General features: G+C 50.3%; 1 protein-coding gene across 15 annotated transcripts in view; it reads left to right on the top strand.

Annotated features, from left to right (window-relative positions):
- RIMBP2 (RIMS binding protein 2) overlaps nt 1–17,651 on the top strand; it is a 136,086-nt gene that overhangs the window by 35,096 nt on the left and 83,339 nt on the right. The window lies entirely within an intron of this gene.

Below are 17,651 nucleotides of genomic sequence, written 5' to 3'. Positions count from 1 at the left end.
GCACTTGACTTTCTTTTTTTGTTCTGTGGAACAGGCACCTGGGGCTGCTGGTCTTACTGTGTTCTCGGAAAGGTCTTTGGGCTTGCTCTGCCCTGTGCTCGTGTGTTTTTCAGGGCTCTTTAGCTTGCTGGTGACAAAAACCCAGCTCAAACTAGCTTCAGCAGAAAGGGGAGTTCATTGGCTGGTGTAACTGAAGAGGGGATTGTCCAGCTTCAGGAATGGTTTGATCCAGGAGCTCAAACAATGTTTTGAGAATCTCAGTTTCCTCTGTGTTAGCTTCAGTTACAACCAGGGCCCCTTCATTGTGTACTTAGAGCTCACAGATCTGTTGCTATTTTTCTATTTCTTGACACGTCTATAGTGAGGCTCTAAATGTCAGGTAGTACTTAAAACTCTCCTTGCTGGGGCTTCCTGCTTTTCACTCATGGAGGGTGTCCACCTGAAGTCTGGTACCTCCACACCCATCTTGTAGTACACCTTTTCCTGAAGCCCCTGATGAGGATCAAGAATTTTCATGTTCGTCAAAGGTTCTTCTTCCCCACAAAAGAATGACCTAGCTCCCCAGGGGACCGTGAGAGCGCTTACCTGCCCCTCCATCGGAGGTGTGTTCTGCATGTTTGTATCTCCAGCCTGCCGGATCTCAGGCACATCGCTTGCCTGCGTGTTGCTAACCTTACAACAGGTGTGCTGACAGGGGACCCGGCCTCGCCATGCAGGAGCTCGGATTTGCAGATTTCCGATGCTTGCCAGGGTGTCTGGAGTGGCCCCCTGGGTCCCTTTGTAGTCTGTTAGAGGTGAATTGTGCTCCCACAAAAGGTTGGAGTCCTGACCCCCAGGACCTCAGAGTGTGACTTTATTTGGAGGTAGGGTCTTTTTTTTTTTTTTCTTTTTATTGAAGCTGGAAACGGGGAGAGACAATCAGACAGACTCCCGCATGCGCCCGACCGGGATCCACCCGGCACGCCCACCAGGGGCGACGCTCTGCCCACCAGGGGGCGACGCTCTGCCCCTCCGGGGCGTCGCTCTGCCGCGACCAGAGCCACTCTAGCGCCTGGGGCAGAGGCCAAGGAGCCATCCCCAGCGCCCGGGCCATCTTTGCTCCAATGGAGCCTTGGCTGCGGGAGGGGAAGAGAGCAACAGAGAGGAAGGAGAAGGGGGTTGGAGAAGCAAATGGGCGCTTCTCCTTTGTGCCCTGGCCGGGAATCAAACCCGGGTCCCCCACACGCCAGGCCGACGCTCTATCTCTGAGCCAACCGGCCAGGGTGGAGGTAGGGTCTTTAAAGAGTCACTCTAGTCAAAATGAGGTCATTCCCTGAGACTCAACCAATATGACTGGTGTCCTTATAAAAAGGGAGGAGTTTGGGCAGAGAGATGGATATGCCTGGGAAAATGCATGCGAAGAGGGAGGCAGAGGTGGGGGGTGATCTACCAGTCGAGGGGCACCAAGGTTGTCAAACACCAGAAGCCGGTGAGGGGCCCAAGTGGGTTCTCCCTTGTGACCCTTCCCGGCCTGCGTGGCACAGGTCCAGAGCCTCCCTGTCCCCTTTCCTGCCCCGTTGTGTGGGCGGGCAAGGCAGCTCTGAGCGGGGTCTTCTATGCCTCTAGGAGCCTCCCGGGGGACAGTGCTGGCCCGCGGGGCCCCTTGTTCACTCTGGCATGAAGGTCAAGGACAGCGTGCTTTCTGCAGGGCCATCTCTCTCCTGATGCGGTCCAGTCAGCGTGTCCAGTGTCACCAATTAGTAACCAGGCAACAGGGCATTTACCAGTGGCAGCTGTTACGGGCAGAGGGCAGCCAGCTGCCCATGCGGATGAGGCTTTGGATGCAGAGAAATTGATAAGGGGACGCGACCACAGGTGGAGCTTAATTTTTAACCTGTGGCTGTGGACTATGTCTGGTTCCCATGACGACAGGGATCTGTGCTAATTGGTCACTGTGGAAAGAAGTGCTCACACACTTCCTGTTTTACCTGGAAGTGTCCCAGGTCCCTTGATCCAGAGCTGCTGCTTTCTGAATCCACTTTACCACCCCCCCTTGTTTACTGTAGGCAAGTCAGACGCACTGCCTCCACTCTAAGCTGGGGGTGGTAGGTTTCCTTGCATTTGAGGGGTATGTTTCCCGAGGATCTTAGAAGCCCAAGATGACATAGACTGTAGAGAGACAGCAGCATTTCAGTCCTGGTCGGGATGATTGGTTTTGTGATGCAATTATCTTAATGCATCTTAAAAGCTCTCTAGACAGCCTGCAGCTGTGGTTGTCTGTCTGTCTATGATCTGGATGACTCACTGTGATGTACTTCCCGACGGCAGGGAGTTAGCCTTGTTTACTGTTTTCCAGCACCTAGGACAGCGGTCCCCAAACTTTTTACACAGGGGGCCAGTTAGTTCACTGTCCCTCAGACTGTTGGAGGGCCAGACTATAAAAAAAAACTATGAACAAATCCCTATGCACACTGCACATATCTTATTTTAAAGTAAAAAAACAAAACGGGAACAAATACAATATTTAAAATAAAGAACAAGTAAATTTAAATCAACAAACTGACCAGTATTTCAATGGGAACTATGCTCCTCTCACTGACCACCAATGAAAGAGGTGCCCCTTCCGGAAGTGCAGTGGGGGCCGGATAAATGGCCTCAGGGGGCCGCATGCGGCCCGCGGGCCATAGTTTGGGGACCCCTGACCTAGGATGTCTCTCTGACAATAGCAGCAGCTATGCTGCCTGCATAAACAATTAGATGATCCAATGGATAAATGAGTGAAAAGATTACAATACATTGAAAAGCCATTTATTCCCCCAGTTTTGCCAATTTGGTGCCACAATTTGAAGGTAGCTTCCCACAAAGCAACTTAAAAAAACAGAAACTTCATTAACAAGAAAGCTGTTAACATCTAGTTGGCTGCCTGTAGCTCCCCTAAATGTGTTGTAAAGTACCCTACCCCAAATGTTGTAGAATACCGTACCTCACCTCTGCGGGTTTACATAGAGACACCAAGTCCAGATGAATTTTAAAGGGTTATATTAAAAGGAGGAGATTTATTAATATGCCGGCTGCATATGACTAACATGGGGAATATCTGACCCAATCATGCAGCCCCAAATGTATCTCAGAGGCTGGTTATATACCCTTTGACCACACACAGGTTGGAGGGGCATGACAGCATGACACAATCATTAATAAGATACATTTGTCTAGGGGATTTTTTTTTTTTTTGTATTTTTTCTGAAGCTGGAAACGGGGAGAGACAGTCAGACAGACTCTCGCATGCACCCGACTGGGATCCACCCGGCACGCCCACCAGGGGTGACGCTCTGCCCGCCAGGGGGCGATGCTCTGCCCCTCCGGGGCGTCGCTCTGTTGCGATCAGAGCCACTCTAGCGCCTGGGGCAGGGGCCAAGGAGCCATCCCCAGCGCCCGGGCCATCTTTGCTCCAATGGAGCCTTGGCTGTGGGAGGGGAAGAGAGAGACAGAGAGGAAGGAGGGGAGGGGGGTGGAGAAGCAAATGGGCGCTTCTCCTATGTGCCCTGGCTGGGAATCGAACCTGGGTCCCCCGCATGCCAGGGCGATGCTCTACCGCTGAGCCAACCGGCCATGGCTTGTCTAGGGGATTTAAGAAACATTAAAACTTTCAAAATAACACATGGTTATGTCATTTTACATATCAAAATACATTCATAAACCTTAGTGTCTATTTCTCCTCCTTTGCCTAGAGCAGGGGTAGTCAACCTTTTTATACCTACCGCCCACTTTTGTATATCTGTTAGTAGTACAATTCTAACCGCCCACCGGTTCCACAGTAATGGAGATTTATAAAGTAGGGAAGTAACTTTACTTTATAAAATTTATAAAGCAGAGTTACACCAAGTTAAAGTACATAATATAATAATAATGACTTACCAAGTAGTTTGGCAGAATAAATCTTTATAAAACAACTTACTATAGTTAAATCTATCCTTTAATTTATACTTTGGTTGCTCCACTTCCGCCCACTATGAAAGCTGGAATGCCCAATAGTGGGCGGTAGAGACCAGGTTGACTACCACTGGCCTAGAGCAGTGGTCCCCAACTCCCGGGCCACAGACCGGTAGCGGTCCGTGGGCCATTCGGTACCGGTCCACAGAGAAAGAATAAATAACTTACATTATTTCCGTTTTATTTATATTTAAGTCTGAATGATGTTTATTTTTTTTAAATGATCAGATTCCCTCTGTTACATTCGTCTAAGACTCACTCTTGACGCTTGTCTCGGTCACATGATACATTTATCCGTGCCACCCTGAAGGCCAATCTGTGAAAATATTTTCTGACATTAAACCGGTCCGTGGCCCAAAAAAGGTTGGGGACCACTGGTCTAGAAGATTCCAGGAAGGGAGGGAGAACTAAAATCAGTGTAGGGTGATATGTAAATTCTATCTCTTATTGAAAGGGAAAGGAAGTTCTTCAGATAAACTTAATCCTTTCAGAGAACTAAAACTAAATGACCCAGTTGTCCTTGTAAGTCAGGAGATTTTTATATCCTTTTCCCTCCATTTTCCAAAGAAAGGACAGGACAGAAAGCCTGACTTTTCCTCTTTAAAATGGCGTTGCCAATACTGTTTTACAGTTCTCTGGCACCTTACCACAAATGGAATGAGGACCCTAATGTCCACATTCTCAGGACTCCAGAGGGTGCATCTGGGATTGGAGCCACCGGCTCTCATGATCCTGAATGTGCCTTTGGGACACTGAGGCTGAGCCGTTGAGGGGGGTCTGGCTGTGGGGAGAGACAGATAGGAGAGACCATTTCCTCGTGTGCAGAAGGGGCCAGCGTAAGACCCATTGCAGGAGTGCCGACGAGGGTGAGGGCCAGTGCTCAGGTGTGCCTTGTGCAGGGGTCAGCACTGTGCAGACAGTCCTCAAGTAAGGAGAGGTCTCTCTGGAGACCTTTCTCGGCCAGCATCTGGGTTGGGGTGGAGCTAATTAAGAGCTGTCTCTTGAATGCTTCTCATTGCAAGTCCATTAGCTATAAAGGTCGCCAGAAGCTTCTAGAGCAGGAGTAGGGAAACTTTTTGGCCGAGAGAGCCATGAACGCCACATATTTTAAAATGTAATTTTGTGAGAGCCATACAACGACCCGTGTACATTATGCATTATCTAATAAAAATTTGGTGTTGTCCCAGAGGACAGCTGTGATTGGCCTACCCACAACCATGAACGTGAGCAGTAGGAAATGAATGGACTGCAATACATGAGAATGTTTTATATTTTTAAAGTTATTATTATTATTTTTTGTTATTATTTTTTTTTATTAAAGATTTGTCTGTGAGCCAGATGCAGCCATCAAAAGAGCCACATCTGATTCGTGAGCCATAGGTTCCCGACCCCTGTTCTAGAGGGATATTGTCACAGGTGTTTGCATACTGAACATACAGTAGCTGCTCGATTAAATGACTAACTTAATTCATCATTGCCTCTCTTTTAGAGTAGGTTTCCCCCAGTGGGATCAAACCCTCTGGCCTTTCCCTTCTCAGACGCGAGCGTCTTTGGAGAAGTAGACCAGTCACTGCGTTCCTAATTGCATATGCGGGAGAGCCCAAGGTGGATTCAGAGTGACTCTGGTGATAAGCGTTGCTTGTGGGCTGGAGGGTAACTTCATTACAGAGCTTGTAAAACTCTCCCTAAGCAGGAGGCCTCCTCCAGGCTGGCCTCCAGGATGCCTGCAGCTCAGTACCACTCACAACCAAACTCAATTAAGGCACCTAGCTGGAAACCTGGCTGGAAAGCAAGTCAATTTTTAATCTACGGACACAGCTCGCTCTCAGCATGATGCATATGCCGCAGCCCAGTGGCTGCCAGTCCCACAGGAATAGAGGAGATAACTACATTTGCCAGGGGTCTGTACCCTTCTCTCCATAGCCCGCCCTGCCCCTGCCCCCGTGCAAGTGGGTAGCCTTGGGGCTCTGGCAGCTGGTAGGTTTGTCCATTTCCACTGAGGACAAGAGTTCTGGTGATTTGGACCGGCTGTGTGCGTGATCTCCATCGTTGCTTGGTTCTCCCTGCTGGTTGGAACCCACTGAGAGCTAGCCTGGGCAGCAAGAGGGGTGCCTGAACCCTGATTCCAAACACACCACCCCACTGGACAAGGGGATGGAGTGGCTACCGTGGGCTGAGTCTGGGCCAGGTCTGGCATGGAGGCAGCCCTCTCAGCTAGGACTTGGAAAAGACTGGAAGGGACTGTAGCTTGTGAGCTTTGGGGAGAGAAGCAGGAAGCAGTGGTGAGGTTGCTGGCAGGGCTTAAAGTCGAGGGGAGGAAGCAGCATTCTAGCGGCTTGATTGACTCCTGAAGCTGGGGGGGGGGGGTGGCTGATCCCATAGACGCTGTGGCCGTGGAAGGGAGACAACCGCCAGGACTGTGGGGATAGACACGGGGGTAGAGGTGGGGTAAAATTGAAGGTGGGGTCTGCTGCTCTAGACCTCCCTGGGTGACTATCTAACATGGCCTTATTTGAGCAGTGTCACAGGGGCAGTGGAGTGGGACTCAGGCTGTACCCAGCAGGCCACCGGCCTCCACCAGGAGCACAGACCCATCCGTCTGTGTCTGGGAGAAGTGCAGGGGTCTCGTCTGCATACTGGGCGGGTGTGAACCTCTTGGTCTTCTAGCCTCCCCTCTAATCCGTCTTGAGCTGCCAGGTTGTGACTCTGCCGTGGACGAGAACGGCTGTGGGAAGCCCGGAGGTGGTCGGGGGTCTCAGTGGTGTCTTTCTGGAAGCACTTTGTGGTAGGGCCCCGCTGGCGCTGGCCCAGCAGAGGGCACAGTGTGTCCTCGCTGCTGTGGGGCTGTCTGGCCTCTGCCTTCTCACGGGGGGCTCAGCCACCTGGTCTTCGAGATGCTGGTGGCTAATTGGGAGCAGTTTTGTGAGTTGTCAGCGGGTGGCTGGACTTCAGTTTCGGCCCAGGTTGTAGGGATGACATCCTTCAAAGTGGGTTTCTGCCTGCCAGGTGCTCGGTGACAGGCTGAGGACACTCATCACAGACACAGCTCTCTCGGGTTATTTTACTGAGAACACCCTCTGTCCTTGGTGTGGGACTGCCCTCCCTGAGAAGATACTTCCACACAAACCCCCTTCCATGAATTTTCTGGAAAGACGAGGAATGCTGAGCGGGTTTGTATGGCCCGGTCAGAACACCAGCCCCTCCCAGACGCTGAACTGAGAACAGTGGTCCTAACCACGCCCATACCTGGCGGCAGGACACATTCCCCTCCCCTGGGAGGGTGACTGAGTTGCTCTGGGGTGTGGCCCAACTTTTGGGAGTTTGAAAATACCCCCAGTGACTCCTATGTGCCCGTACGCTTGGGAACCATGGCACAGAGACAGCCTGGAATGTTCACTGGGAGAGCAGCCCTGCTGGTCCTGCGTCTCTCCCTGGGTACAGGGCAGTGGGGACAGCGGGAGCCCATCTGAACGTCCCTCTGCCCTGCCCCCACCCCCCCTGGAGCTCCCCAGGATATGCGTCCCAGCTCCACCCCGCATTAGCTGTTGGCCTGGGCCTGCCTGTGCACGTACCTGGCCTCAGTCTCTCCTCTGGGAGAGGAGTGATAAGGGGACCCTCCCGGTCGAGCTGTTACCAGAGTGGAGGAGGTGGGATACGAAACTCTTCCGCAGGCAGGCACACTCAGCAAGCAACGGTTGTTTCTGTTACTAATATTTCATAAGTATCACTTCACGTTATCATTATTATTATAGTCACTACTATTGCTCTCCCGGCCCTGTTTACAGTTTGATGGAGGAAATAATGATATTTAGAATACTGGTAAGAAGCCGGAGGGTTGGGCCATGGGGTATTTGGAGATTTTCAGACATCAGCAAGAACATGGAGGAGGCTCCCGTGTCAGAGCAAACACAGCGGTCGTTCTGCCCTGCTCTGCTCAGAAAACCAGGACGTGGCCCTGTGTTTCTACGGGAAGGGATGCTGGTGGTGTTTCTGGAATACAGCCACTGGGGTCAAGTGCCACTCTATCAACCAGCCATGACATTGGGCAGGTTATTTAAATCCGTGACTGTCACATAGGGGTGTGCATCCTGCCCTGAGGGTCCCTCATAGATGGACTCAGGTCCGGTGCCATAGGTGGCTTGGGGGACCCCAGTTTGAATACTGTGGATTTAGCCTGTCCACATGTTGGTGACTTTGTTGCTGAAACCGGGTCAGTGATGGTGCCAAGCTTGTGCACAGCGCTCACTATGGGGCCTGAACACCGTACAGCTTTATTTTTTATTTATTTATTTATTTATTTTTTTTATTTTTCTGAAGCTGGAAACGGGGAGGCAGTCAGACAGACTCCCGCATGCACCTGACCGGGATCCACCTGGCACGCCCACCAGGGGGCGATGTTCTGCCCATCCGGGGCGTCGCTCTGTCGCGACCAGAGCCACTCTAGCGCCTGGGGCAGAGGCCAAGGAGCCATCCCCAGCGCCTGGGCCATCTTTTGCTCCAATGGAGCCTCGGCTGCAGGAGAGGAAGAGAGAGACAGAGAGGAAGAAGAGGGGGAGGGGTGGAGAAGCAGATGGGCGCCTCTCCTGTGTGCCCTGGCCAGGAATCGAACCCGGGACTTCCGCACGCCAGGTCGATGCTCTACCACTGAGCCAATTGGCCAGGGCCCGTACAGCTTTAATGATAAAGGGTTATCACTGTTATCGCACATAAGAATTTGAAATCTGACATTTTTATTTCAAGTCAATACTGAAAGAAAGACTACTTTGTAAATGGTACCTGCCTGACAGCTCTGAGTGACATGGGCAGTTACCGTCCTCTCCAGACCTCACACCAAAACAAGTTCCTGACAAAGGTCTGATGGCAGGAGAAAACCCTGGACCGGGACGTTTTCCCAGAGAGGAGAGCGGGTGCTGACATGTTCTGTGAAGGAAGACGTGTGGCGGGTGGGCTCGTGCCTCTGCCTGGCGCGGGGGGTGCTGGAGCTCAGAGGACATGACTCCCAGAAGCTCCTGGGAGGTGACTGCAGAGTCACAGGACAGCCCGATGCCCCGGCAGGTCAGGGAGCACCGGCGAGGAGCCGAGAGCCGACGAGTTCCTGGGCTGCGCGTTGGGGAGACTCGTGTAGGTGCGGAGGCACAGACTGGATCTCAGTGGAAGCTACCCCTGCAGAGGGGTGTTTATGTGGTGGTCCATCCATTCCGTCACCCTGAGACTGTAATAGGGTTAGCACAGAAAGCCCACACACAGGGCCTGCGGCCCTCAGTCCCAGGCACACCAGGAGGTCGGTGGCCCTAGTTCATGGGCAGGAGCTGGCTGCCTGGCTGAAGTGCACGGTCTTTCCTGGGAGCTGTGTCACTGGGTCCTGGAGTCACAGGAACCCCTTGCCTTTGCTGAGGAGCAGAGAGGCCCAGGCTCCAGCTGGTCTGAGGGGTCCTACCCTCTGGGTAAAGGTTCAGAAGACCCCCATTGGAAAAAGGAGGAGCTTTGTGTGCAGAAAGAAAAATTCTTCTTTGAGTGCCTAAGTGAGTGTTTTCACTGAGAGCTGCTGCTTTTAAAAAAATGAGTCTGTTTTGACTTATTTCAGCAGGAAGCAACACAGAACAGAACCAAGAGGTGTGTATGTGCTTGTGAATGTGTGTGTAAGGGTCTTCGGTTAAGGAGCTCCTATCACATTGCTGTTAGCTCGTCTGGGTCTCCCTGTGAGGGCCGTGTGTTCACTGCTGTTACTGACTGTGGCTGGGCTAGTAAGGTCACCGGGATCAGGGTATTGATTCTTCAATTACTGGTTAGCAAGTCTGATGTCTGATTTATGTACTGCCACCGACTTTCTCAGAGAGGGCTCAGGACTCAAGACCGCTGTCCCGAGTACCTAGCCCAAGACGCTGTGCACAAGGGTGTGGAGGAGACGAAGTTCAGAATGGATTGCCGATTCCGTCACAGCAGATGCCCCCTGTGATGTGCAGGTGACAAAGAAGGACATCCCTCGTGTTCAGGATGCCAGTTTGATCACAGCATGCATTGAATATCTCTGTCTGAGCTCCGCTGTGTGGTCACCTTGGTGGACACATGGGAAACTGTTCTTCGTGGAGCTTACTGTTTAAACAAGCGACAAACCAGTGTGTATCCGGTGAGAAAATGGACATGTCACAGAGTCATGTGTCCCCAAATGCTTTAGGTGGTATTTAGTCATGAGGTATTTGAACAGCTCTCCCTGCTGGTCTCCTGCAGCTTTTCTGACTCTGAAAATGGGGCACAGTCTCCAGTCAGTACTCACTCTACTTACCACATCTCCAGCCAAAGCCAGGCCCCGAGAGCTGTCGTGTGGTGGGCATACAGCAGGCTTACCTAAGCTCTAACGATGACTGGTTTCTCTTATACTTACCCTTACGGTTATAGTCGAGAGTAAATGACCCTGGTTCTCCGTTTCAGTGTTGTGACATCACATCTCCTTGAGAGTAAGTTTATTTGAGAAAGTGTTGAAACAAAGTGGATTGATCTAGATAGAAAACCTTTTTGGATGAAGAGGACAGACAGGTGGATATAGCTCAGAGAGGGAAGGGAGACCTACCTGCTTGCCTGATACCTGGGAAACACCGATATGGAGCTGAGAACTGAGAAGGGACCTAAAGCTGGGGGTGGGGGGAAGGAAGGCTTCCTGGAAGCGGTGGGACTTGAGCTGAGGTTTGAAGACAGGAGAGAACCTGGGATGGCGGGCTAGAGAAGGGAGACATTACAGACCAGGCTTGGGAACCAGCAGGTGCACAGGCTGAGGACTAGAGGTGGTCCTGGAATGTGCTGTGGGCTGGGTAGCTCACGCTGCTGGGTGGGGGGCTGGCAGGGTTGTGTGGGAGCAAAGGGAGGTGGCTGTCACAGACAGCTGCCACGCGACTGGGTGTGGGACAGGAAGTGGAGGACATTACTACTCTACCCTTCTCCATCTTGTTTCAGCATCCGCCCCCCCCCCCCCACCAGACAAAGTGACGAAATAGGAGGGCTGCATAAGAGACAGTTTGATGGGGCCCCTGGTGGGTCACCAGAAGTGCTTGTCCTTTTATATCCCTACTTTCAAAAATGCTCCGAAGCGACCAGGACACAGTTGAGAAAGCCCGAGGAAGTCGTAACAGAAAAGCAGTCAGTCAGCCACACTGACACTCCACGTGGGCCCCTTTCCTTTCCGTCTTTTCTTATGGACACTTTTCTTACAGTCTCAGGGGCTGCAAACTCAAAAGTTTGTGAGGGGCGGGCCAAGAATCGAGATGGGTACATGGGGCAGAAACGTGAGGACTGGTGCACGTACCAGCAGCAGGGACAGTGAGGACTGTGGCTACCAGGCCTGACTTCCCTGCAGACTGCGGGCCACGTCAGGGCGACAGCCACCGTGGCAGACGCAGTGGGTCTCCCTGGCCAGGAAAGGAAGACAGCTCAGTCTGTCCTCAGCAGATGGATCCAGAGGGACCACCCTGGGGCCGCAGCCACCTGTCTCCTCCTTCTGCTCTTCCTGAGGTCACTTTTGCACTCAGACCCACCTGCCAGGCCACAGTTTTGGGCTCCTTTCTGCAGGAAGTCCTTTCTCTGTCTGCCAACACCGCACCTGCCGGACAGCAGCGGGAACACACCGTTTCCTAATCTCTCTCCTGGTGTGACTCGTTTAGGGCTTGGGCTTCCACTCAGGGCCTGTGGTGCGCACATATGCCTTGGCAGCTCTGCGGCGGCTGGCAGCGGCTTGTGCCAGCTCCGTCTTCATCCCATGTCCCTCCATCTTCCAACCAGTGAGAGGCAGGTTTGCCCATGCCTTGGCTGGGAGACAGGAATGGCTTGGTTGGGTTCTCTTTTTGGGGTGATTGCTTTGGTTCCAGAGATGAGTAAGCACACATGAGCACAGGGGCCCAGGACTCCCGTGGGGGATGCTGCTCAGGACCCAGATGCCCAGGGCTTCAGGGTGGATGGCTGTTCAGGCTCTGAGGGTCCCAGCCAACCTGCTGAGACCTCAGACATTGGGACCTGGAAGCCACAGTTGAGAGCAACTCTGAAATGGTAAAAGTTGTTTCTTTTCTGCTTGAAACTCAATGTCCCTGGTGGACGTGAAATCATGCACTTCCATCGCCTCCCCTCCTGTTCTCCTTCTCTCTTTTCTTTTTTGTCTTTGCTCTGGTTCTAAGGTTTTAAACTGTGCACTGAAAAGTGCAGGGAGGCCAGAGAGATGTGTCCTCACATCCAGGATAACATGTGGAGTTCTCCCGATGCCGGCAGGCCCTGTGGGACACCTCCTGGACTCCACCTCCCCCCACTCTGCTCCCCACATGCCCATGCGGCTCCATGGGTCAAGCCATCCCTGTGTCTGTGTCATCTTCTGTTTGACGTGCTTGTCCTCCTGCATGCAGCCAGCGGTCCCACCCCCTCCTTCCTGCTCAGGCATGTTGGTGGAACAGAAAACCCCACAGCGCTCTGCTTTGTTACATTTGCCCATTTTCATGGTGCAGGTACTTCCCCCAGGAGTCCTTTCAAGTTCCTGGTGACGTCACAGAACACAGATGTGGGGAGAGGCGCAGGATTGGCTCCTGAGCCCATGTGAGCTGGGCTCTGGCAGGTCTCCCCCCCCCGCCCCCTCCCGCACTCTGTCCCATTTGTTCTCATCCTCTTTACCCTGTTCACCCCCGCCTGTGACATCGATCTGTTGTCTGTCTGTCCTTACCCTCAGCACAGGGACTTTATCTATCTTTTTCATCGTTTACAGCAATGTCTGATTATTGAAGGTGTCCAAGGAATGGCAAGTAGTTGTTGTGGTAAGATGTGAGAGAACTGTAAAACTTAGTATTGACAATGCCATTTTAAAGAGGAAAAGTCAAGCTTTCTGTCCTGTCCGTTCTTTGGAAAATGGAGGGAAAAGGATATAGAAATCTCCTGACTTACAAGGACAACTGGGTCATTTAGTTTTAGTTCTCTGAAAGGATTAAGTTTATCTGAAGAACTTCCTTTCCCTTTCAATAAGAGATAGAATTTACATACCACCCTACACTGATTTTAGTTCTTCCTCCCTTCCTGGAATCCTCTAGGCCAGTGGCCCCCAACCTTTTTTGGGCCACAGACTGGTTTAATGTCAGAAAATATTTTCACAGATTGGCCTTCAGGGTGGGACGGATAAATGTATCACATGCCCAAGACAAGCGTCAAGAGTGAGTCTTAGACGGATGTAACAGAGGGAATCTGATCATTTAAAAAAAATAAACATCTTTCAGACTTAAATATAAATAAAACGGAAATAATGTAAGTTATTTATTCTTTCTCTGTGGACCGGTACCGAATGGCCCACGGACCGCTACCGGTCTGTGGCCCGGGGGTTGGGGACCACTGCTCTAGGCCAGTGGTAGTCAACCTGGTCTCTACCGCCCACTATTGGGCATTCCAGCTTTCATGGTAGGTGGTAGCGGAGCAACCAAAGTATAAATTAAAAGATAGATTTAACTATAGTAAGTTGTTTTATAAAGATTTATTCTGCCAAACTACTTGGTAAGTCATTATTATTATATTATGTACTTTAACTTGCTGTAACTCTGCTTTATAAATTTTATAAAGTAAAGTTACTTCCCTACTTTATAAATCACCATTACTGTGGAACCGGTGGGCGGTTAGAAAATTTTACTACTAACAGAGATACAAAAGTGGGTGGTAGGTATAAAAAGGTTGACTACCCCTGCTCTAGGCAAATGAGGAGAGATAGACACTAAAAGGTTTATGAATGTATTTTGATATGTAAAATGACATCACCATTGTGTTACCTTGAAAGGTTTAACATTTTTTAAATACCCTAGACCAGGGTAGTCCTGGCTGGAGGCACCTGCTGCTGCTCTCAGCACAATGGCTGGAACTGGTCACGTGACCATGCCCTTGACAGGGCTCCAGGGAGCTGGGTCATCCCCCTGAGTGCAGGATGGCCAACTCAGTGCCAGGAGGTGCCGTTGGGAGGGTGTTGGGCAGATAAAATATATTATGCTCACTTTGTTAAAGATGGCACTGCCCACGTAGAAGCCATTGCCCAGGTGATATTAATGTGTGTTGGGGGCAGGTTGTGGGCAGGCAGGATCCTTGTAGCCTGGGGCTTGGTTTTAGGACTAAGCCTTTCCAACCCTTTTTGATGTGGGGTGGTGCAATCCCATCATGTGACTTTGTATTAGAGACTTCCCTATTTTGTATATTGGATTAAAGGTTTTTGATTTCTGCACTATAAAGTGAGGCAGAACTGGAGCTCTTAGTTCCTGAGATTAGCATTAGAGAGCAGAGAGCAGGGAAAGGCCATGTGGAAGAGGCCAGGAGAAATAGCCAAGATGGTAGAGTGCTGAAGGAAAAGCCAGTTTGTGCAGAGTTTGTGCAGGGAGAAGGAAGGAGATGGGAAACAGAGGTGAGTAAGCCTGGTGAGCTAGAAACCTTTGATTCTAGGAAACTCAGATAAGTCAGTAGCTTTGTGAGCACTGAATGAGTGGGTTTCGGAGCCCAGTATGTGTTTTTACTTGCCCGCTGGGTGCAAGCTAGGATTAAAGATGATGGCTCACCAGTTTTTGGCTCCGTTGTTTCTTTACCGCCTGTCCGAATCCATTGTGAATCTGCATGGGCCAGGCGGCTGTGATGGTGGCCCTGGCCACTGGCTTTACAGAGGGTGTGGGAGACCCAGGTGTAGGCGAGGTGACCTCGGCTACAGGGACCCTCCCTCCTGTTCAGTAGGGAGTCTCAGAGCACCTGTTCCCTGGCACGTGAATCCTCATGTACTTGAGCACGTGGTCCCGCAGCTTAGGAACCCTCTTTCTCATCTGCACCCCGGAACTGCCAGGCTCCCTGTGAGCGGGGCTGAGACCCTCCTCCTGAACTCAGAGTGCGCACATGGAGGGGCACACTCCCTGGGGGACACCGCATCCGAGCATATCTCTCTCTCTCTCTCTCACACACACACACACACACACACACCCGGATGTTCTTTATGGAAACGTGGGAATGACAGCAGTAACAGATATTCTTTAAAAGGAAATAATTTGTCCAGAATTGCCGTATCTCTGTGGACACAGAGCAGGATGACTGACTCTGAGCTGAGGCCTCCTCCTCCTGGCCCTCCATCCTCTGCGTTTTGTGTGTGTGTGGGGGGGACTCCCTCTTGGTTTTCAGAATGCTGCTCCTTGTCTCACTCAGCTCTGGCCTGAGGCAGTGAGGTGTGAATATTTTTTCCCCTCTTTTTGGTGACTTCCTATTTGCTCGTTACATTTAACTGGAAATCCTTATGAAGAGAGCAAAGTAAAGGTTGACCTTATAACAGGGACATCACGCAGTGTGGCGATAACCTATCTAAATGACGACTCAGGAAGATGGAGACCCGGCTGCTTGTGTTGTCACTCCCCTCAGAAATGGCAGCCCTTTCTTCCCCCATCCTGAATCCCATCCCATGCCCACTGAGACATGGGCACAGGCGAGGGAGGTGTTCATGGGCAATGTGAGCTGCAGGGGCTCCCGCTCTCGGCGGCCGGCCCCGAGTTCTGGGCCGGCCTCCGCAAGGTCTCTGGATTCCCCACACATCAGAGCCTTGCAGCATTTAGAGGCTGCATGGACCTGGCTTCTGTTTTCTACTGGCACGTCCATGCTGTCTGTATGCCACCTCCTCACCCAGACCAGAAACAGGCACCCCCCCCCCCTCAGCCAGCACATTCTGAGCCAGGCCTCCATCACAGAGAGAGGGCAGGGAGCAAGGGGGGAAACATCCTTAGAAGACCCATTGCTGACACCTGAGAAGACCCTGGTCACGAGTCCCGAGTTTATTTATACAGCTCACCCTGGTCTCTAGTGAAGAGCACACATGGACACAGACACACATGGACACACACAGGGATACACACAGACACACACGGACACGGACATGGACACACAGGGACACACAGACACACAGACACACAAAGGGACACACAGGGACACACACACAGACGGACACACACATACATAATGATCTATCTTTTTTTTTTTAATATTAATATTTTTTTATTAAATTTAATGCAGTGACATTGATAAATCAGGGTACATATGTTGAGAGAAAATATCTCTAGATTATTTTGACATTTGATTGTGCTGCATACCCCTCCCGCAAAGTTAAATTGTCTTCTGTCACCTTCTATCTGGTTTTCTTTGTGCCCCTCCCCTCCCCTAACCCCTCTCTCCTTCTTCACCCCCTCCCCCCTCCCCCAACCCCCCTGCCCCTGTTGCCATCACATTCTTGTTCATGTCTCTGAGTCTCGTTTTTATGTCCCTTCTATGTATGGATTCATCTCAGTTTTTTTTCTGATTTACTTATTTCACTCCGTATAATGTTATCAAGGTCCATCCATGTTATTGTAAATGATCCGATGTCATCATTTCTTATGGCTGAGTAGTATTCCATAGTATATATGTACCAAAGTTTTTTAATCCACTCGTCCTCTGACGGACACTTGGGCTGTTTCCAGATGTTCGCTATTGTGAACAATGCTGCCACAAACATGCGGGTGCATTTCTCCTTTTCGAGCCGTTCTATGGTGTCCTTGGGGTATATTCCTAAAAGTGGGATAGCTGGGTCAAAAGGCGGTTCGATTTTCAGTTTTTTGAGGAATCTCCATACTGTTTTCCACAGTGGCTGCACCAGTCTGCATTCCCACCAGCAGTGCAGGAGGGTCCCCTTTTCTCCACATCCTCGCCAGCACTTATTCTGTGTTGTTTTGTTGATAAGCGCCATTCTGACTGGTGTAAGGTGATATCTCATTGTGGTTTTAATTTGCATTTCTCTAATGATTAGTGATGTTGAGCATTTTTTCATATGCCTATTGGCCATCTGTATGTCCTCTTTGGAGAAGTGTCTATTCATCTCTTTTGCCCATTTTTGGATTGGGTTGTTTGTCTTCCTGGTGTTGAGTTTTACAAGTTCTTTATAAATTTTGGTTATTAACCCCTTATCAGACGTATTGTCAAATATGTTCTCCCATTGTGTAGTTTGTCTTTTTATTCTGTTCTTGTTGTCTTTAGCTGTGCAAAAGCTTTTTAGTTTGATATAGTCCCATTTGTTTATCCTGTCTTTTATTTCACTTCCCCGTGGAGATAAATCAGCAAATATATTGCTCCGAGAGATGTCGGAGAGCTTACTGCCTATGTTTTCTTCTAAGATGCTTATGGTTTCACGGCCTACATTCAAGTCTTTTATCCATTTTGAGTTTATTTTTGTGAGTGGTGTAAGCTGGTGATCTAGTTTCATTTTTTTGCAGGTAGCTGTCCAATTTTCCCAACACCATTTGTTAAAGAGACTGTCTTTACTCCATTGTATTTCCTTACCTCCTTTGTCAAATATCAGTTGTCCATAGAACTGTGGGTTTATTTCTGGGTTCTCTGTTCTATTCCATTGATCTATATGCCTGTTCTTATGCCAGTACCAGGCTGTTTTGAGTACAATGGCCTTGTAGTATAACTTGATATCAGGAAGTGTGATACCTCCCACTTTATTCTTCTTTTTTAAGATTGCTGAGGCTATTCGTGTCCTTTTTTGGTTCCATATAAATTTTTGGAATATGTGTTCTATATCTTTGAAGTATGTCATTGGTATTTTAATTGGTATTGCATTGAATTTATAAATTGCTTTGGGTAATATAGACATTTTAATGATGTTTATTCTTCCTAACCATGAG

Source organism: Saccopteryx bilineata, chromosome 2 (genome assembly GCF_036850765.1).
Source record: "Saccopteryx bilineata isolate mSacBil1 chromosome 2, mSacBil1_pri_phased_curated, whole genome shotgun sequence".
Taxonomy (NCBI): Eukaryota; Metazoa; Chordata; class Mammalia; order Chiroptera; family Emballonuridae; genus Saccopteryx; species Saccopteryx bilineata.
The sequence above is the reverse complement of the archived record's forward strand: the minus strand, read 5'-3'. Positions and strand labels throughout refer to the sequence as shown.